Genomic DNA, 23,053 nt, shown 5'->3' on the forward strand with positions numbered 1-23,053 from the left:
TAAGGAATGATATGTGGTCCTTATGGACATTATTATATGGCACTATGGTGCAATTCTATGCGGCACTACGGTGCAATTCTATGTGGCACTTCAGTGCATTTATATGAGCTGTGGTGACAGCATTAGTGCACAACCTCCATAAACTCACATATCTATAGTTCTCACATATGTACATGGGCTAATCCAGAGATATGAACAAGTATATGTTAGTGGTATGATAAATGTTATAGAAATGATATGATGTTGTGTGTGTATAGTGTTTGATTGAAAATGTTAAGCATAAAAGTATGTGATTACATGATAAACTGTTAATGATGAGTTATGTGTATGTATGTATTTACTGTAATTAATCTGATATGATTTTATATGATACGAAGAAAGCATGTAATTTGGTATAACATGATAGAACAGAACATGCATGTATTTATATATGTTATAAAGTGCATTATAAGTTTTTATGCCTCACTAAGTCTTCGACTTAGCATGTGATTGTTTCACACGTAGGTTTCGAGAAGAGTAAAGAGTAATGCGGAGCAAGACATGTCAGTTCTCCTTACCAAATGTTAGATCAGAAAATATATGTACTGGTTATAGAGTGTAGTTGGCATGTAGTCTAAAGATATAAATTGTATGAACTCTGATATATTTTGTAAACGTTTTGAATGAGTTAACTGTTATCAAATTTTTTAAATTACTCACTATTTTATACGAATAAATGTTTGAAAAGTCAATGTGACACTTCGGACTCGTATCCGGGTCGGATACGGGTTGGGAGTGTTACATTTAATGGTATCAGAGCTAAGGTTTAGCCGATTCTCAGCATAAACCGAAGTCCAAAGTGTCATAAAAGGTGTACATGCCAACATAGATTGAAAAATTTCTGATCTGATAGTGTAAGGAATATGTTGTCTTGCTAATAGAATAAGAATAGTTTAATACAGTAGAAATCCGATCGTGATAATTTCGAAGTAAGTGAAAGGTGATATTCCTGATTGTGATAGCTATTCACCTGCCCTGGCCAGGCAGGATGAAGAGCGGACACCTCAGGAAATGCCTAGTAAGATCAAAAGTTGATTTCAGAAAGCTGAAATCATATCTGAATAATGATAGAAAGTTTTCATTGTTTTGAATCGGAAACATGATATAGAGTAGTTTTGTTATTATGTGGATAAGATAGAATATGGTGAACAGGTGTCACCATAAGAATGTTAAAAAGATTTAATGACGTGGTGAGTACGTATAGAAGAACTCAAGGATAAGTGTATCAGTGACAAGTGTATAAGATGTATAAAGTCAAAGCTTATGAGTTTGAAATGAAGTGATAGTATTACGCATAAACAAGAGTATGTTTATGATAAGGGTTTGCAGTTAAGATGGAAAGAGTTAGCATTGGCTAACTAGAGTATGTGATAAAAATGTACTGGAATTATAAGATTATAAGATATTGTTAGGATATGATAACCAAATCTGCAAGGGATCTGGATACAGTTGCATATTTGGATCATAGTAATGTGGTATAGTAAAGGAAAAGGAAGTAAGAATTTGTATATTTAAGTAAAACTGAGGATTGATAAGAAGAGTTTGAGAATGTGTATATCGATGATCAGATTATAGGACACAGGAAGTCAGAATGTTGAGTTTGAGCAAAAGAAATTTCAGGAGGTATGAGAATAGAAGTGAAATTGATAAGTTGAGTAAGCGAATTTTAAGATAATTTAGATTGGAATAGATGTATATGATTGGTATAATAGGGTTTGTGCCCTAGATTGAACAAAAGTTATTATCTAGCTGTCAGAGTAAAGGTGCTAGAGTTATAAGATTAGAGGAAAGATAAAGTGGAGTTAATCAAATATGATATGAATCTAGATGTGGTTATGTATCTTGATCATACCGATATGATGTAGGCAAAGAGATAAGCATTGGTATGTTTTAAAAGTGGCTTTAAAGAAGAAAATACAAATACAAGAGATGATAAAGAATAAAGATCGGTAGAAGAAATAGGGATATCAAAGTTATGAGGATGCAATGAAGATGGTTACACAGAGATAAAAATAAGTGATAAGACAAGAGTATGTGAACATGGAAGGAAAGATATGATTTGTATATAAGAAGATTTTGATAATAAAAGGACAAATGGATAAAGAAATGAAAAGATGGTGTTTAAATGAGTAAATATGATAAAGGGTTATAAGGAAGTGCAAATTATAAGTTTGATTAGAAGTAAGAAAAGTATATAAGGTTATATGAAGAGATTATGTGTATCGTAATACCGACAAGGATGAAAGAATGAGTAAAAGTTTGGATTGTGGTGAATTAATTAGAAAATGAGGAAAGAAATGAATTGATTGATTTTTTTTTGATTTTTAGTGATAAGAATTGATGTTACTGTCTACAGGATAAGTAACATTATATGAATGGAATCAGAGTTATGAATTTGAAACAAAGGGATAGTATTGTGTATAAGAAAGAGTGTGGAGATGATAAGGATTTATACTTTAGAATGAAAGAGTTAGCGTTGACTAACAATATTTTGTGATGAAATTGTATTAGATATAGTTGTATATTTTGATTACATAAACGTGATATAGTGAATGAAGTGAGGATTTGTATGGAAGTGTAAATGATAAGTTCGATATAGAAACACGAAAAGTGTGCAAGGTGATGTGAAAATATTGTTTGACTCCTTAAAGTATATGTTTAATCACAATTAAAGAAGATTTAAAGTTGTGTTTTGGTCAAATGATGACGAAATACAAGTTGGTATGGTTATAAGGTAATTAGAGAGTTATGAAAAAATAGATGGATTTATGATATAGAGTGATGAGATGGATGTTACTGTCAACGTGATGAGTGACATTATATGGAATTTTAGAAAGGTCAAAGGAAAAATGCATAATCGAATGAGAGAAAAGACAACAATGGATTGGTATTACTTGTTATTGTTTATATGATAAGCAACAGAAGATGAATGTATAAACGAAAAAGATAGTTGGAAAACTAAAGGATTGAAAAGTAAGTTTCTGATGATGACAAGAAAGAATAAGTAGGGAAGCAACATAAGAACATTAGAAGATATGTTCTTATTAAGATGTGCAGTGAAAATTCGAGGACGAATTTTCTTAAGAGGGGGAGATTTGTAACATCCCTTATACAGGGTTAGTGATCAAATTGTGAGATTTTAATTTCAGTGACCAAATTAGATAAATTGAAAGGTCATGAACTGGATTAAAATATTTGGAGAAGGATAATTTAGCATATAAGGAAAAGTTAAGAGGGCAAACTAGTCTTTTATCAAGTAAATGAATTTAATATTATTTTGGGTTATCTTATAACCCACGTGGATGGCATTTGGAAGAAAAATTAGAGTTCTAGACATTTCTCTCATCTTCTTCTTCTTCTCTCCCGTGAAACCAAGCTAAAGGTGAGTTTTCTTGTGAATCAAATTCTTGATGAATTTAAGGTTGCTTATTGATCCTTAGATAATAACTAAGCTTAAGGAAAGCTTAGATTATCATAAAACCATAAGATGAGGAGTATATGAAGAATTAAAGAAAGGAAGTAGAAAAGTGAAATCTTAAAGTAGAGTTCATAATAAGAATTGAAAGTGGGATTTGACTTGTCATAAAGCTAACTAAGAAGTATGAGGTGTTAGAATTCAAATTAGAACATGTTGGAATTTGGGTTAGATTCTTAAATTCTACATGGAGAATTAGATTTCTAAGTTTTAGAAGTATTTAATGGATAATAATTAGTTTAAGTAAGAGTATGCAAGTTAGGGATATTAAAAGAGGGGAAATATAAAGTGTCAAGTAGAGTAAGAAGAGATTTTCATGCTTAAATGACATTTCTGGGCAATGTGCATCGATGCACATTCATTATGCACCGATGCATCAATGATAAATCCCAAAAATTTATTGAAGGTGCATCGATGCATATGAAGTGCATCGATGCATTAATTTAAATACAAACATCGAATGTCGTCAGTGCATCGATGCATAAGGAGTGCATCGATTCATTTATAATAAAATGAACATCGAATGCCCTCAGTGCATCGATGCATCAGGAGTGCATCGATGCATGCCTCCATTAAAAGATGAAAATGGCTTTTCTTTTAGCCTAAGAAATGATAGTTTAGAATATACTAATTAGTATACTGATAAGTATCAATGAATTATTATGTAGATTCAGAGCCTAAACGAGTTCCGGAATCATTGACAAGTAAGATCGATAAAAAGGGAAGATAAGAGATTGGAATGGACTAGTGAGGCGAGGTGAGTGCATACAAGTTAGTTTATGATGTTTAATGGAAATAAGACTTGCGACGAGTCTATTTCCTATATTATAATGCATTAATTTATGATCATAGGCATATGTTTGATTTGGGTATATGTGATATATATTACAATATGTGTTAAATGATTGTGTGAATACATGTATTGTGATAAGTATAGGAATTAATATGAATGGTCTATATGATTGCATGGGAATATGATATTATATGAATATAATATATAACTTTATGAGGAAGAATTGGGTGTTATATGATTTAGGTATGAAAATGATCTATGCGTAATTATATTACGTGATTATGTGACTATGTGTGAAATAGAGTAAACTAGGTAAGTATAAGATATGTAAATATATGGCTATGGAACAAAGTATGTAATAATACAATGTTATTTGATTTATGATTTTGGTATGTGCATGGATACATGAAATGGATATAGGTTATTATATATGTTACATGATTATATGCATGTGTGATATATGCTATGAGACATGCCCAATGTGAAATGAAATAAGCCAAGTGACTATATGAAATATGTGAGATATGAATATAAAATCATATGAGAAGTGAAAAGAATTACATGAAAATAGACTAAGTGATTACATGTATATGTGAAAGAAGCTATGAGCTTATATGAACATGTGATATGATATGGAATACATGATTACACATACATATGGTATGTGACAGAAGAGAAATGGCAAGTAATGTGAACTGTTAAATGACAATGCCCATGTTATGTGTCATGAGAGCTAGGGGTATAGTTGGCATGCCAAGAGTCGAGGGTCTATGTGGTCATTCGGGACATATATGTATTTTTTGGAACATGTGTGAAGTCTGGTGAGACACATACTTGATCCCTAGCATATGTATATGATTCTTAAGGAATGATATGTGGTCCTTCGGGACATTGTGGTCCTTCGGGACATATATGTATTCTTTGGAACATGTGTGAAGTCTGGTGAGACACATACTTGATCCCTAGCATATGTATATGATTCTTAAGGAATGATATGTGGTCCTTCGGGACATTGTGGTCCTTCGGGACATTGTGGTCCTTTGGGACATATATATATTCTTTGGAACATGTGTGAAGTCTGGTAAGACGCATACTTGATCCCTAGTATATGTATATGATTCTTAAGGAATGATATGTGGTCCTTATGGACATTATTATATGGCACAACGATGCAATTCTACGCGGCACTACGGTGCAATTCTATGTGGCACTTCGGTGCATTTATATGAGCTGTGGTGACAGCATTAGTGCACAACCTCCATAAACTCACATATCTATAGTTCTCACATATGTACATGGGCTAATCCAGAGATATGAACAAGTATATGTTAGTGGTATGATAAATGTTATAGAAATGATATGATGTTGTGTGTGTATAGTGTTTGATTGAAAAGGTTAAGCATAAAAGTATGTGATTACATGATAAACTGTTAATGATGAGTTATGTGTATGTATGTATTTACTGTAATTAATCTGATATGATTTTATATGATACGAAGAAAGCATATAATTTGGTATAACATGATAGAACAGAACATGCATGTATTGATATATGTTATAAAGTGCATTATTAGTTTTTATGCCTCGCTAAGTCTTCGACTTAGCGTGTGATTGTTTCACACGTAGGTTTCGAGAAGAGTAAAGAGTAATGCGGAGCAAGACAGGTCAGTTCTCCTTACCAAATGTCATATCAGAAAATATATGTACTGGTTATAGAGTGTAGTTGGCATGTAGTCTAAAGATATAAATTGTATGAACTCTGATATATTTTGTAAACGTTTTGAATGAGTTAACTATTATCAAAGTTTTTAAATTACTCACTATTTTATACGAATAAATGTTTGAAAAGTCAATGTGACACTTCGGACTCGTATCCGGGTCGGATACGGGTTGGGGGTGTTACAGATGTTAGGTGGGCGTCGAGTATAGCGTGCAATACTTCGGAAATGTTGTGTGAATCAGCTTGTGATAATTCAATGGAATGCGACAGCTCTTTGTGGGAAATGGCATCTGATTTAATTGTTCTTGTCGCCTTCTTCTTTTATTTTGAAGAATTTGTCTGTTAATTCTCCTATCTCTTTCTTCGATCCTTGAGTCAAATCCTTCTAATGTGCTCATGTTTGACCTAGTCATAAAAAAACAATATATCAGTAATTTTTCGTATTTACTAATAACGGAACCAATTTGACAACACGCCCTTTTAATTGCAAAATAAGTCTTAATCTCAATAAAAATAAATAGAACTAAGTAGAATATAGATAGAGTAAGGGTCAATCTATAGTGACTATTGAAATCACTGATGAATGGGTCTTGCTTCTAAGTTAGGCTATAATTGAAAAAGAAAGTAAAAAGGGAGGTTTATTTTATTGAAAAATAATGAAAGTAAAATTAAAAGAAAGTAAACTTGAAGTGAATTTCAATGATAAAAATCAGTCTCATGCTTTCACTTTGTCTCAAATTTCGTCGACCTTCGAAATATATCTTAGCCTCGGATTCATATCGATAATAGTCTATAGGGCCCAACCCCTAAAACTTGTTTTTATCTCTATTAAACTAACAATATAAAACAATCTTTGATTGTAAGTCCTTATGTGGACTAATCATGACAATTTTTATTAGCACCAACTCAATTAAAATGCTTTAGTAAAACCTGACTCAGATTATAGTGTCTCACTGAGAATCGAATCTGATCTCGATTTCCCTTAGCGGATCGGAACTAAGTGTATTCACAGGAAGTTTTGAAAGTGTTTTAATTATAAAAGGATGGTATATTTCCGATCCTTGATTCCAGAAAAATAAGAATGTAACTCGAATGGTATTAAGTGTTTTTTAATTCTCACGATTGGAATTGAGTCTTCGCTTCAGCCTTTGGCTATGAAAAACTTAGCTAAGCATTATAGAAATCATGCTTAGCATTTTTAAAATAAAGAAGGCCTTTAAAATGAAAAATGAAAGTAAAAAGAAAGAAATTTTATAAAACTAAAGTAAACAAGAACAAGGAAAAACCCGAAGGTGAAAGATATGATTGAAGCTTACCCCAAATAGGTATTTATAACTTCTTAAAAACTCTAAAAATGCTCAAGATAATTCCTAAAATATCACAAAAGATAATTTCCTAAATATCTCAAATGATAACTCCCTTAATTGTTTGAATAAAATACCAAAAAATAAAGATAATTCCTAAATTCATGTATAACATTATAGTTGAGTCTTCTGCTTGCACAAAAATGTTGATTGGACCTTCTAGAAGACGTTTATTAGATGCCACATAAGCGGAGTCATGCCCATTACTCCAGCCTCGATTCTAAAAAAAACTTCAGAAATTTGTCCCTTTTAGCATAATTTCTAGAATCCAATGTTCTGCATAGAAAACAAGAGAAAATGCCCAACTTCACTACTAGAAAAACCCCCTTTAATGACTCGCATTGCGCGTCATCTATGGGTGCGGATGACACACAAATGCCTGTCGTTGTAGCCACCAACATGAATCTCAGATGACAAGCAATTGTGCGTCATGAATTTATGGCGCGCATTTATGACGCTCATTGCGCGTCATTGAAGCCCCCATCATAAATTAAGATGACACACATTTGTGTGTCATAAATTTATGACACACATGTATGACTTACATTGCGTGTCATTGAAGCACACGTCATTAAAAAAGATGACACACATTCGTGTGTCGTGATTGTATTTCGTAAATTATTGGTATATATATATATATATTGTAGATTGACAAATAATCAAACTAAATCACATTTAATGCCTCATAGTACTAAATATATATATCATATTATATATAAGCAATCCATTTGCATACAATATATTCACATTAAGTTACAAACATAATATCCATCACCTATTGCCTATTTGAAAACAAAAAACTAAGAATGTTCTCAGATTATCACAACAAGATACTAACAGATTATAAGATCTTAGCACATTAATTTTACTAAAAATGGTGCTAAATGATATGTGCATAGATCAACTTGAGCAAGGTCACCAACAGCATAGTCTCTGAACAACATAGATCAACCTCTGGGTATGTAGCAATTAGAGGGAATACAATATTTATAGCACCACAACCAACCTGATTACCAAGGTCACATTAGTTCTATAATATATAGAAATCTTACATGAGAATTTAAGAACCTTAGACAAGAAGGGGAACTACTTAACACACACTATAAGGAACAATAAAGTCAAGTTCTACTATATATAGTGACCAACATTCAACAAGGTTTGCCACACCATTGACTTCAACAATAAGGGCATCTCGAATAAGATTACCAGACCATTTAGAGGAATAAAATAAGAATTCATAGGGAAAGCAGAAATGTTAGCACTATTCTCATTTACTAGAACTCAATTAAAACAAGTCCATTTCCAAATAACCTAGCATTAACAGAGAACTTATTGTGGATTTAAACTCAGGAAAATAGTATTAGTAGGCAGCCTATTTATTTACCACAAAATATATATTGAACGGATAATATGTAAGTGAACATATTAAGTGATTTACCTCCAAAATAACTTTTCTTCCGCTTCTTTGATTTAATAAAAAAATTAGTTAAAAAAGGAAACAAATAACCTTGAAGAATTAAAAAATCAAAAACAAAGAGAAGAAAATAGTTAGCTTCGACTCATATAGAAGTATTGATCCCATTCCTTGTCCAATTAGTGCCTATCTTTAAAAAACTGAAACGATAGGAATTAAACAATTTCAAAATCACTATACCAAATAACATAATAAAATTCTTGTAGCAGTGGTTCTATATAAGTTGCAGCTTTTCGAAGTGATCCCAAAAAGAACCTTGCTGTTTGTCACAACCATTGCTAGTACAAAGACTAAACCGAAATTTAGTAACATTTGATCCTCAACCTTAGGTATCTATTATAGCATTTAAAATTATTTAACAGCCAGTCCAAAATTCGGGTTTGGGAAGTAGATGTAGTGCATTTAAGTAATAACACAACATCTTAACAATGAAAATAGTAGATATAAAAAGGGGTGAAAACAACTTAAACAAAACTGCATGAGGACTAACTTTATCTTGATGTCGCCTGTAGAACTGATCTCGATACTTCTTAGCATCTCTTTCATACTTAACTGCAAAACAAAAGATCAAATTTAAAGCACCATGTATCGACTCAATGCAGGCCCATAACTGTGAGTAAAAGAGATCTCTTTCATACTATCCTGTATGGATAAAACATAAAGGATCATCTACAAATAGAGAAGCCTCTTGCAGAGATTGTAAAATTACGTTCAAGGTTTCAGTATCAGACTATTATATTCTCAATAAGCATGGCCATTGTAAAGCTGCTTGAGAAGTTATGAAATGAAATACTAAGGAACTAAAGATTGAGCTTCTTACTCTATCTTCATCATTGTCCACCTTGTCTCCGAGTCTCATTTCAAGCATTTCTCTCCCCAGCCAATCAACAAAACTATACGAGCTTTTGAAACCATTAACAGATCTGGAACTACCCACTCCTCCATTTCCTAGGCTTGCAGATGCCATAATTCAGCCAGGTAAACTTTATAGAAACTAGTATTGGCTATCCATTAAATACTACGTAGTGCACCTGCCCATCCCATCCAAGCATCTATCTTCCTAATGGATTCCCAAAGTTAAGAAGGAAGAAACCATTAAGGAGGAGAATGTAGAATGTTTATTATCATAGGTTTCGAGCAAAAATAACATATATGACTTACATTCAAAGTGAAGGATCAGAACAAAGAAAAAAAGTGCATTAAGAATATAGTTTCTTACATAACACCATAAATAAATAAATTCCTCAAATAAAAATAACTATAAGCTTCTAGGAGACATAAAGTTAAGTTTCTAAGCATTCAAGTAAACTATGATACTGAAAACATATGGGAATCAAATGTTAACAATTACTTCTTCATATAGCATACAGAATATATACTTTTGCAGAATACGAGCGTCAGAAAAAAGTAATGTTACAAGGAAACAATAGATTTTTAGTTAAGAAACATTCTGTCAAAAAGTCCACAGCTTAACTTCAAGTTCAAACTAGTGAGATCAGCTACATAAAATTTGCTCCCTTCGAACAGTTAAAATCCAATGTCAGATTCTCTAAAACATACCCAAATTCGTTGTTTGTTTAAATCTTATGCCAATTACGGCGTGCAATTATCTGTTTCTCTCACGCGGAGCTTCGATCAGATTTAACCCTAATCTAGCCAATCAGAACACCAGAAACCATATAATCTTCCACTAAAGATTTGAATTAATGAAAAGAACCCTAAAATAAACCCTTTTTCATATCATCCAAAAGAAGAAGAAAAACAAGAATTTTCGTTGATAATAAAACCCCAACCGTTTCATTTCAAAAAGAAAAAGGATTCTCGTTTTTATACTTACTCGAAAGTGTTCAGAACGAAACCGAAAACAGATCAAGTGCAGTTCTTTATCCTTAGAGTTCGATTACGAAACTAAAATCAGATTTTTTTTCAAGAGTAATCTTCAACCATATTCAAAGGCAAGAACAGAAAAGCCAAGGATAACAAACTACATATGAATGCACAAGGTGCCCATTATGGAAAACAAAATTGAAGTAAAGTCAATACCTTGCGATTCCTGTTATCTAGAGGCTGGACTTCAATAGTAATGTATGTATCAACTTCATCAGCAGTAACAAGATAATTTGGTTGCTTTGCTCCTGTTTTTCAAAACTCCTTTAGAAACAAATTCGATGAATAACAGGGATTATATGGAAAGAGAAGCTAGAGAAAGATTAAGGATAAGCAACTACCATTAATATAATTAACATATCCATCTTCCATATGGCGTACACACTGTCATCGCAAGCACATTACTGGATTATATATTCATACTACAAAATCCAAAGTAATGTTATCTAATCCAAAGCCTCTTCAAAAACATCAAAGAAATAATTGTTCAAAAATCCTAAAAACTTAAAATAGAGGGCAAGAAAATCCAGAAAGAACACCTCAAAATTACAACTGGTTGTTCCATTGATAGAATATCCACATGCCTGAAGTTCCCTTCTTGGATAAGCTTCCCCCGAAATTTGGAGACCTTCTATAGCTGGAAGTGGATCATCCTCTGCTGCTGTAGAAAGCAATAAAGAATTGATAGTCAATAGTAATTAATAGTTACAACCAACAAAGTGTTGTAAAATCGTACTCTCAAAAAAAGAAGATGAAGGCTCTTCAAGAATTGGTGGTGGATAAGGAGGATATGATGAACTCGAGTCGTCTACGGTAGCATAAGGAGTATTTCTTGAACCCCAGTGGACTGATGCAAAGAGAAAAAGGGAAAAAGAGAAAAATGGGGGAAGCAAGTGGCGTGAACTTTGTTATCGAGGGGAAGAAGCGGGAAAGGATGAAAATAAGGGGGAAAAATTAAAATACGACTTTTACAGATGACACACAAATAAAAGTGTACTCCGTGTTTTTGCAAAATTTTTGGATTATGACTATTAAATATGACACACATTATTGTAAGTCATAAATCGTTCAGATTTTAAAAACACATGACATGTTTTCTATGACACACATATTTTGCAAGTCATAAATTAGCGTGTGTCATCGTTCTTGTGTCATTAAAGGTATATTTTCTTGTAGTGCTTACAACATAAATCTGGAGAAAGCAATGAACAAAAATCAAACACATATAACATCAATGTTTGTTTATAATTTTGCCAGAATCGATTCTGATTATGTTGTCCAAACACTTGTTCGATCAGATGAGGGCGGGAATTCTACCACTTATACTGGTAATCTGAATAGAAATAATGTGATTGTGTTCAATTTCAATCCTTCATATACCTATGCACTCACACGGTTGCTACATGTATACATGTGAATATAGAACTATACTCATATGTTGATGATTGTTATAACCTACATATTATGCACAATATATACAACTATAAATTTAAGTATCTCCCAAACGATGCATATTGACCACCAACTATTTCTGAAGAATGGTTGCTAAATTCACAATTACAAAGAAAACTGAGGGGTCGCCCTGAATCTAGTAGAATTCATATTGATATAGATGATCCTCAACAAGAGCAAGGTCTGCAAAGCTTTGTGGCCACTGCAGATGTGAAGGTCACAACAAGAAACACTGTCTATATCTTCCAAAGTATCAATTGGGCCGATAAAACCTTTTGTAATTGTATTATCATACTGTCAGTTGTACAAGTTTTGTATAATTTATCAATATCAATGACCATATTTTTTTTTACTTTTCATATATAATTGCAAACTATTCATAAATAATGTTTAACTAAACACAAATTCATATATGTGTGTGTATATATATATTTAAAACATTTTTCAACAAAACAAACAATTTTTCCTCTTCTTATTCCTCCCAATTTTTACATTATTATTTTTCTTCTTTTCATTCCTCTCGACAAGTCATTTGCTATGTCGGTTTGGTAAGTCTTCATTCTTCTTCTTCTCCTTCCCCTCCTCCTCCTCCATTTTTATCTCTTTATGTTAATCAAGAATCAACTTTATTGACTCTTTTACGCACTCCCCATATGAAGATGAGCTTGAATCCGAATAATCAATGTCAGAGTAATCAGACCCAAAATGATATTTCAAAAATTTTCTAAAATATTCTTCTAAAAAATGCATGATTTGATTCTCGTATAACTCTATCAACACACCCCATGACTATTTATAGTGAAAATTTTTCAAAATGCCCGTTGGAACTCGTCATGCGCACAGGACGAGTTCTAACAGCTACAAACTGCTACTTTTCAATTATTTTTAAATTGCTACATATTTAAAACCAAACGAACTTGTCACCTCGAGATGACGTGTTTCAATGTATTTTTTTAATTTTCAATTTCAAGTAAATAACTGTAAAAAATAATAAAATAATACACACGTAATAAAATAATAACATCCTATTGAACTCGTCTCCTCGAGGTGACGAGTTCTCCCTTTATTGTAGAAAATGTCAGATTTTAAAATAAATCTCTGACATGCCTATTTGCTAATTTTTTCTTTGTTACCCTATTGGGCCAGAAAAGCCTTATAGTGGATAGATATTGGGTATTTGAAGCTGCAATTCCAGTTGTCGTATGAGAAAAGGGCCCAAAGCAAAGATCTTGGTTGTTTTTTTAGGCGGTGAGATCCGAGGTCTACTCTTACTTAATTTTCTCTGGGTTATATTTGGGCTTCAAGCCTTTACATTCTGGAATATTTGGAAAGTTCATATTGTTGATTTTTAGATTCTTATCTTATTCCATTCCAGTGGCTCGACCGGTAACCAACGGCAAAAACTAAAAAAACCCATTTCACCCAAGTTGTTGCTGAACCGGAAAAAAAAAGCGGTTTTTCGCACAGCTTGCTCATAGTGCAGGTCCCACTTGTATATTGTATTTGGTCGAAGAGACATCGGACAGGTTGGAGTTCTTACCTTCTTGGGACTGCATGGACCAAGATCTGCTTTCGTTACATGGGCAAATACCTATCCACTTTAGTAGATCATATGGATGCAGAAAAAGCTTCTGATTTTGATGAATTGGAAACATCTCTTTTCCATTTCTATTTACCTAGTTCATATCTTTGGGTTGATTTTTAGGCCTTTCAATATGAAATACTTATATTATATATGAAAAAAATATAAAAAATATAAAAAATTATATATGTATTTTATATGTTCATAGAAAACCATTTAAATTGAAATAAAATAATAGTACAATATTATAAATATTTACAATTAAATTTAAACAGAAACATGAATAATTCGAATAGATTCAATTCAAATTTTATAAACTCGACTTAATTCAAAAAAATTTAAATAAAGTTTAAATTATAAAAAAGTATTCATCAACTCGAATAACTTAAAATATTTTTACTCGAACGTTTACCCTCAATTAATTTATTAAAAAATCATAACCAAATCATAAAAGAATTTCTGACCATGTCGAACAAGACGACTTGGTGAAGCTCAAAATGTGCTTAGTAGAGGAGATGTCAACGATGTGTAGCGCGGGGAGCATCCAGATTAGATTACATGATTGGGTCTGAGAGAGATAAAAGTCTAAAGACTAAAAGGGAAAACGTTTCTGATCTCGATTGAAGATGACGAACTGTTCATGTTGTTGGAGGATTTAAATTGGTCTTAGTTGAAGGAGATACTTGTCGAGGTCAAATTGTGATCAGAAAACATGAATCAAGTGAAAAGAGTAACATGGATAGAGGTGGCTAGCGTTCCTCTCCATTGCTGGAACCATGATACTTTCAAAAGGGTAGTAGAACTTTGAGGTAAACTTGAAGATCTGGGAGAACATACAGATCACTCCAAGAATTGTGAGAAGATGACTATTTTGATAACAACAAATTACGCATCAAGAATTGATGAAGGGACAGAAATAGAAGTTGGAAATATAATCCATAATATCTGAGTGGTAAAGGTGGGTTTTCAGGATCAAAAAAAATCCTGATGGCTCTATAGCGCTACAAAGTAAGATTTGTAAGGTTTTTTTCACAATAACCTTTTTTTAATGACTTTTTTTCACAAATACCTAGGCAGAACTTTCAAGACACTTTCAGTTCTGTGGCGAAGGTTTCAACGATAAACGTTGTTCTTGCTTTAACAGTGTACAGCAAGTGGGATTTGAGGCTTGATGATATTAACAACGTTTTTTTGAACAGTGATTTACGTAAAGATATCTTCATGCAGCAACCCCAAGGGTTTGGGAAGTTGGCACCTGACGGAACTATGCTTGTGTGCAAATTACAAAAAGCACTGTATGAACTGAAACAATCCCTGTAAAATTAGTCCTCTAAGTTGCGCGGTCGTTTTGTGAATATAGGTTTTAAGAGGTCACAGGCTACAACTCTTTGTTTAGTAAGCATGATGGGAAAGAAGTTACTTATGTCTTAATACATGTAGATGATATAATAGTAACTGGGAGCTTTCTCGATGAGGTTGTTAGCATGCTTGGTAAGATGTTTTCATTGAAGGATATAAGGCAACTTTTTTTTTTCCTTCAAATTGAGGTACGATGAATAGGTGATGCAATAGTGTTAAGTCAAAGAAGAACGTGATAGAACTTTTGGTTAAAACTCACATGACTAAGGCTACTCCTACTTCAACTCCTATGACAGCCTCACTCAAACTCACCAAAGAAGTAGGAAGTGTTCTTGTTGATTTAAAGGAGTATAGGAGTCTTGTTGGGTCGTTGTTGTATGCCTGTCACACGAGGCTAGATATTGCCTATAATGTGAACAATCTTGCCCAGTTTATGCATGCTCCTTGTGAGCAACATTTGGCTGCAGCGAAACATGTGTTACATTATTTATATGGAACACCTGACTATGGCTTAGTGTTCTTTCCTAGAGTATATTGTTTTCAGCTGGTTACCTTTACAGATACAGATTGAGGTGGAAACATTGATGACGGGCGTTTAATCTCAGGAAACTGTGTTTATTTTGGTGACAGCCTAGTCTTGTGGAATTTAAGGAAACAAAAGACTGTCTTAACGTCTATTATTGAAACAGAATACAGAAGCTTAGCAGATATGGCATTAGAAGTTTCTTGGTTGGATGCGCTGCTGATCGATATGGGAGTGAAGTTGAATGCTACACCAGTTGTCTGAAGCGATAATTCAGGTGCAATAGCCATGACTGCTAATCTTGTGTATCATTCGAAGACCAAGCATGTTGAGTCAGATGTACACTTTCTACGTGAAAAGGTGACAGCAAACAAATTGAAGATGCATACAGTTTATTCAAGGCTTTAACCAAATATTATTTTGCGATGTTTCGAGAGAATCTGGGAGTGCTTCCAATACACGATGATGAGAAGTGGAAGAGCAGGGAACGTGTTGAATATATTCTACAAAACTAGAAGCCTTGTAGTTTGTTAGCTGATGACTCGGTGTGTGTAGTTAGTTTGATATACCAACCTTCAGACTGTTATGAGTTGATTACTGCTACTGATGTGTATAAAGCTATATACATTGAATAAAAAAGCAGACTACTACAATCCATATTATTATTGAATTTACTCTATTCTTTCACTTTCTTAACACTAAATATTTTTTTATTAGTACGAGGTGAATACAATGTAATATCTATTCAAAGATTCTTAACCATTTAACACTGAATGTTCAAATATTCTTACATATATGATGCTCGAACCCGGAATGCATAACAACAATTTTTTAACCACAAAGTACACTTGTTTCGGTTTCTAAACAGTTGAATACATACATAATTAACTACACTAACCAACATAAAATAAAGAATGAAAATTTTTATATATATATTTGGAATTATATCCTATTTATAACTCTTTGCCTATTGTAATGCAGAGTGCTTAAGGATTGAAAATTCAAAAGTTCTTGAAATGGACAGTTCCGAAACATAGAAATTTTTTAGGATATAATTGTTGAAGGAGAACTTAAATTTGAAGCTTTGGACTATACCTCTTTCAGTTATAAGCCATTGCTATAAGCCATTGCTTGTCTAATAAATTTTGATAAAAGAAAGAAATCAATATGGTGGCACCGTAGTTAGCTGCTATCTTTACTAAGCGGCAGACATTATCTCTTATAGCCAAATTATAATAAATATGAAACCAAAATTCAATATTTATCATATTAAATCATCAAGAACAAAATACTACATGCAGAAGAGTACTAAATTAATTAATAGGTAAAAATCATTGAATACTTCTTTGGTTGTGATCTTTCAAGAAAATAAGTTTGCTAATGCGGTAAAAACTCTTAGGCAGGTTAAGAGTAATACAAGTTAACATATTTTTTGGGGACCACTACCTCTTTATATAGAATGAATACTATGTCAATCTATTAAATATTTATAATTATGCCCCTCAGCAAATTATAAATACAACTTATGGTATCTACACTTTAATTTTATGACACTTTAATACATATGACATATGTAACATAATTAGTCACTTAATTCTGTATCATACTTTATGATAGCATTATACATTATACATATGTGTACTGCCCGTAATTATGGATTTTAATTTAACACTATCTACTTCAGATCATGTGTATGTGGTCTCTATAAACATAATCGTTGCACTTCTTTGCGCTTGCAGTATGATTAGCCATCTTTCAGAAGAGAAACGACGGATGAACAAGTCAATCACTGCCCTTATCATTGTGAGTTTCTCTCCTGATATCTATAGCCTGAATTTATCATTCATGGACAATTCAGCTAAGTCTTGATTGCTTGAGATCTGTTCTTTATTTATCTTCTGCCTCCAATCATATTCAATGCTGGGTATGTCTGTTCCCCTTGATTTTCATTTATATTGTTAATGAAAAACAAGGAAATGGTTTATTATAGCTTATAAAAGGTAAATTAGATAGATATGCAATATTTGTCCAATATAAAACTTTATTTGTTCCTGTCTCTTTTATGATACTAAGGTTTGACTGGATTTAGTTAATTATTTACTTTCTGAAAACCCTTCTGATATATGCTTTGTCCGCTAAATTTCAAGTGAAAAAGAATCAATTTTTCCATAACTTCATCAACATCATTCTGTTTGGGGTTGTTGGTACCCTAGCATCCTTCACAGTTATATCTATAGGAATTTTCGACCACTTTATGGATACAATTTACTAGAGCGCAGTGCAGATGCATTTCATTTTTCTTTTATTTTCTACTTAATTTGTTGATGTATGTCCTAATATTGCCCTACTATTTTGCTGGTTGAGATTGCAACTCTGATGCTTCAAACAGGTGTTATTAACTTCTTCAAGGAAATATAGGTTCCTTGGATTGTAACCCCTAGACCCAGCCTAGGAGTTACAACTGAATCAGGGTGACCATGTTGATCACATATACGGTCCACGAACGAAAACTTTTAATAAGTCGTTCTGAAAATGTTTACCGAATATAAAATCAGAAATAAACTCATGCCACATTTTAAGAAGCCAGAAAAGTAAATATTAAACCGCATAGAGTATATAATTAAGACCATACTTCCGATAGTCAAAGTAGTCCTATATCTGGATAATCTGAAAAAGAAAGACAGAAACAGAGTGAGCTACAAGGCTCAATAGTGGCATAAATCCCAGATCTCGGTCAGTCACTATAGACAAGGAAAACTCGCCAAAGTGAACAATCTCAAAAGTAAACAACGCAATTAATTACCAGAAATGTAACCGGTTCGAACTAAAATAAAATAAACAGACTTGTTGAGATGATCGATAAAACAAAGACTGAATCTAACTTTGATAAAGTCAAAGGCAATCTACTGAGAAAGTCTATAGTTACTCGTTCACAAATCCATTTTGAAGTCTGTATGGTTGAAATAAACTAGGCAGAATGGAATTCTAGTTTTCATACTTTCAGAGTAATTCCCGAAATTAACTTTTTCTCCTAGAGATAGTCTGAAATAGAGTAATACAGATGTTACATCCTTTCGATTTTCAGAATATAAACAATACAAGGGAAATTCTTATATCCAGTCTCATTCAAAATACTTCATAACCTATACTCATATTTTAGGACAATGAATATCACATACATAATTAATAATTCCCGAGAAAGAGGAATGATAGTGTCGAAACACTTTCCCCAAGTCAATTTGAATTAGAACGATTATTAACCAAATGAGGAAGCTATTAGTAGTTATCGAAATTAATCTATAGAGGATTTGAAGGAATTCAAAATTGTTCATATCAAAATAATATTCCATTATGGAATGTCAACTTTACACAAATTTTTGGTAGAATAAAAACTTGAACAAAATATTGCTAAAAAACATTTTTGTACATAGGAAACCACAATGTGATAGAGAAAGAACTCGAACAGGTTAGCACTATTACAGGGATCCATTTATATTCTTATATTGTCGAACAGAACTGGAATTTTATCAAAACTCACAATCGAGAAGAACTTAGAAGAATATTTAGTCATACGCCATATATAAAAGTTCTACGAGTTACCTCTAAGGAAATATTTTATAACATGTCTAGAGATTTCAGTCAGAGTTTTCCATATAAAACTGAACATAATGTTGAAAACCAGATATTAACACATTATTTTCAAGAGTAAATAAAGAAAAAAAATTATAATTGTTAATAAAGTTTAACCGAGGAGGACTGAAGAGTGTTAAAAGAAAATCAAGAACATGTGTCGTTATTTGACTTAATTGCAAGAGTTCAGACCTTACATCCGAAATAGCCAATTAATGTGTCTAGACGACATCAGACATCCAAACCAGGCTCACGACTATATATTTTAAGTATTAAACTATCATTATATATAAGTAGTAACTTTCCAGAATAGCATCGGAGTTTCGATAATTTCAGAAAAATACTTGAAAATCTTGTGGCATGATTTTTTCAAAAATTATTTTTCATACTTTTCTAAAAAACTTTTTGCAAATTTGTTTTAAACAAATTTTCATAATTATAGCAGTCTGCACAGTCTGAGAGTTTAAACCTAGGCTATGATACCATTAAATGTAACATTCTAAACCCAACCTAGGAGTTACAACTGAATCAAGGTGACCATGTTGATCACATATACGATCCACGAACAAAAAATTTTAATAAGTCGTTATGAAAAATGTTTATCGAATATAAAATAAGAAATAAACTCATGCCACATTTTGAAAAGTTTGAAAAGTAAATATTAAATCGCATACAGTGTATAATCGGAACCATATTTTCGATAGCCAAACAGGTCATATATCTAGTGTTGATCTATGCTTTGATATAACGATTTATGGCAAAATGTTTTTGAACTTGAATTGAATTTATTCAAAGTTTTCAAAGTTTATAAAAATAATTCAAAGTCCATTTAATTTAGAATTGAGCATAAAAATATTTTATGAATAGTAGTATACTGTATAAATAATACCGATACTGTATAAATAATATCGATACTGTGTGAACAATATAAATAGTATCAGCACTGTATAAATAGTAACAGTAATGAACAGTACCCGATGCTCAAAAAAACATCGAATGTAAAATGTGTATCGGTACTGCTATAGTGTATCGATACACTGCTATAGTCATTTCAGCCTAACGGTCATAAAATTCAAATTTTATGAAGGGATACCGGATACACCTTGATAGTGTACCTATACACCTTGTTATAGGCAGTTTTATTTTGCAGAAAATGAATCCCCAACAGCTCCAAAAAATCTCCAACGGCTATATACGACTTCAAACTCATTCCTAGCAATACAAGTTGAGAACACTTGAAGAAGTATGAGCTCAACTATCCAATCATTCAAACACAAGAAAAGATTTTTCATTCTTATTTTCATTATCTCTTGTAAATATTGTTCCAGTGAGCTTAATTCTTGTAAACACCTACCTTTGATAGGTTTATTTATTTACTTCTTTTATCCTTTTGTAAAGGGGAAATGTTCTAGCTAAGCCCGTGAAAAAGTTAGGGAAATGTTCTAGTTTAGCCATTGAAAAACTAGGGAGTTGTAAAGGTTATCTCTTTATCCTTAAAAAGAAAGAACAAATTAGTGAATTTGTTGGAAAATCCTTGGTAAGGAGCTAAGGTAGTGGATGTAGACTTGGTTGAGAAGTCGAACCATTATAAATCGCAGTACAATTCTCTATCTTTCAATCTCTTTACTCCCTAAACACAAAAACCATTCCGACTCCTCTTTGCAAACCGTTTCGTTTGTCAATTCGAGCTTCCGTTAAATCCCAACATCTGGATAATATGAAAAAGAAAGATATAAACAGAGTGAGCTAAAAGGCTTAATGTGTCCTTTAAAATTTAATCAGATAATACTGAAACACAGAAAAATTTCAAGTGTAAAATAATAAACAATTAATATTAAAATTTAGATATTTTACCAGCATAATATCCCAAAAGAAATTCACAATCTTACTTTTCGTTATGAATCAACAGAATATGCACATTACCTTACAATGAGATATAAAAAACTGAATACTAAAATCAAAATGGGAATTTAGCCCTCATATGAGGATCCCAAACAGAATCAGGACGGAGATATAATTTTATGCAGATGTCAGAACAGATAATTTATCCCATTCAGATGTTAGAAGGGGTCGTTTATCACATACAAATGTTAGAATGGGGAACGAGGTCCCATGCAGAATTAGGACGGGGACTAAGCCCATGTAGAATCAGGATGGGAAATAAATCACATGCAGAATCAGGACGGGGAATAAATCTCATGCAGAATTAGGACGAGGATTATGCCATCCATAGAATATCCCATGTAGATATCATAAATGCATGAACATGTAAATTAATGATGATGTCATAGTATTTAGAAGTTAGATATGTCGCGTATAAATATATAAATATATATATATATATATATACTATTATCATATCAAAAAAATGTTTACAGATAACAACATATATCATAACACGTTAAATATATCGAATAGGTCAAGGGGAAATACCTATAAGAGAAAAATGCATATCGGTCAGGCCTTACATTTCTCACGTTAGTAGTACTAGGTCCTACGGAATGGGAACCTAAAACGGTACTAGTCTATGAACACAAAGTCCATAATTCTAAATGATAAAAGATTATAAAGTCACTAAATAATACTTATGTGTATCTCGAGATAAATGAGTAGAATCGAACTGAGCTGAGCGAGAATGGTTAGGGTCAACTAGTGAATGATGCTGAAAAGCGTAATCATCTTCAGAAATCAATATAAAAAAGTGAGTCCAAAATCCCACAATTTACTTAATTAAATCATGACTTTAAGCAATAAACGATGCAAAACAGGGTTTTCAGGTCAGAATTTGTCCTAACAAACTACGAAAATGAACTCAGGACGTCGAAAAACATAAAGATATATGGTTTTGAAAAATGTCAACAGTCAAAGTTAACGGTTAACAGGTCGGTCAAACGGGTCGGGTCAATGTGTCGGTCAAACAAGTCAGGTCAATGGTTCAATGGGTCAGTCTAATGGGTCCGTGATCGGCTCAGCCAGTTCAATCGAAAGGGGGACAAGTTCAGTCGGTCCAAACTGTCGGATGAATCTCATGCGCGCACGTTGGCGCGTGGGGGACTTTACGGTGGCCAAAAAAATACAAAAAATTTGCAGAAAAATAATTCCAACTACGAGGATTCACTTATCGAGGTCAGTTTGCGAAAAAGATCAATGGAGATGGGATTTTTTGCGAAACCCGAACATTCAAAACTTTACAGATTGCAAACGGCGATGGTGAACGGAAATCCAAGGACACCGGATGAACGGGATCGATGAGATGAACGCAATGGTACCGGAGGTGCCAAACACCTCCTCTCGGTTAGCAGCAAATCGAAGAAAAACCAACAACGTTTTGTTGAGAGAGAGATAATAGAGAGAGAGAACCAATTAAGGTGCCCATTTTTTTTTCCTAAAATACCAAATAGTAACCGTGAATGCAAATTTTGGGTATTCAAACCCCAAAAATTATAAGTTAATTACAACCCAAAGCCCCATATTTTTAAAGAATTCCCAAATAGACGAGTAAACTTACCAGCACTTCAATTTCACCTAAGTTTTGTGGTGTATCAGAAAAAGGTAAACTACACATTTAGTATTTAAATTTTTACTTTTATTTTGTTTTAGTACCTAAATTTCATTTTTTTTCAAAATCATACTGAATATATATAGTTTAAATTTAAATTTAGTACTTCGCTGTTAAAAAATTAACAGAATTACTAACGTGAGTTTTTTCAATGATGACATGATAATACCTTATAGTGACAGATCAATATTACCAT

This window comes from Hibiscus syriacus, unplaced genomic scaffold, assembly GCF_006381635.1.
Source record: "Hibiscus syriacus cultivar Baekdansim isolate YM2019G1 unplaced genomic scaffold, ASM638163v2 tig00116959_pilon, whole genome shotgun sequence".
NCBI lineage: Eukaryota > Viridiplantae > Streptophyta > Magnoliopsida > Malvales > Malvaceae > Hibiscus > Hibiscus syriacus.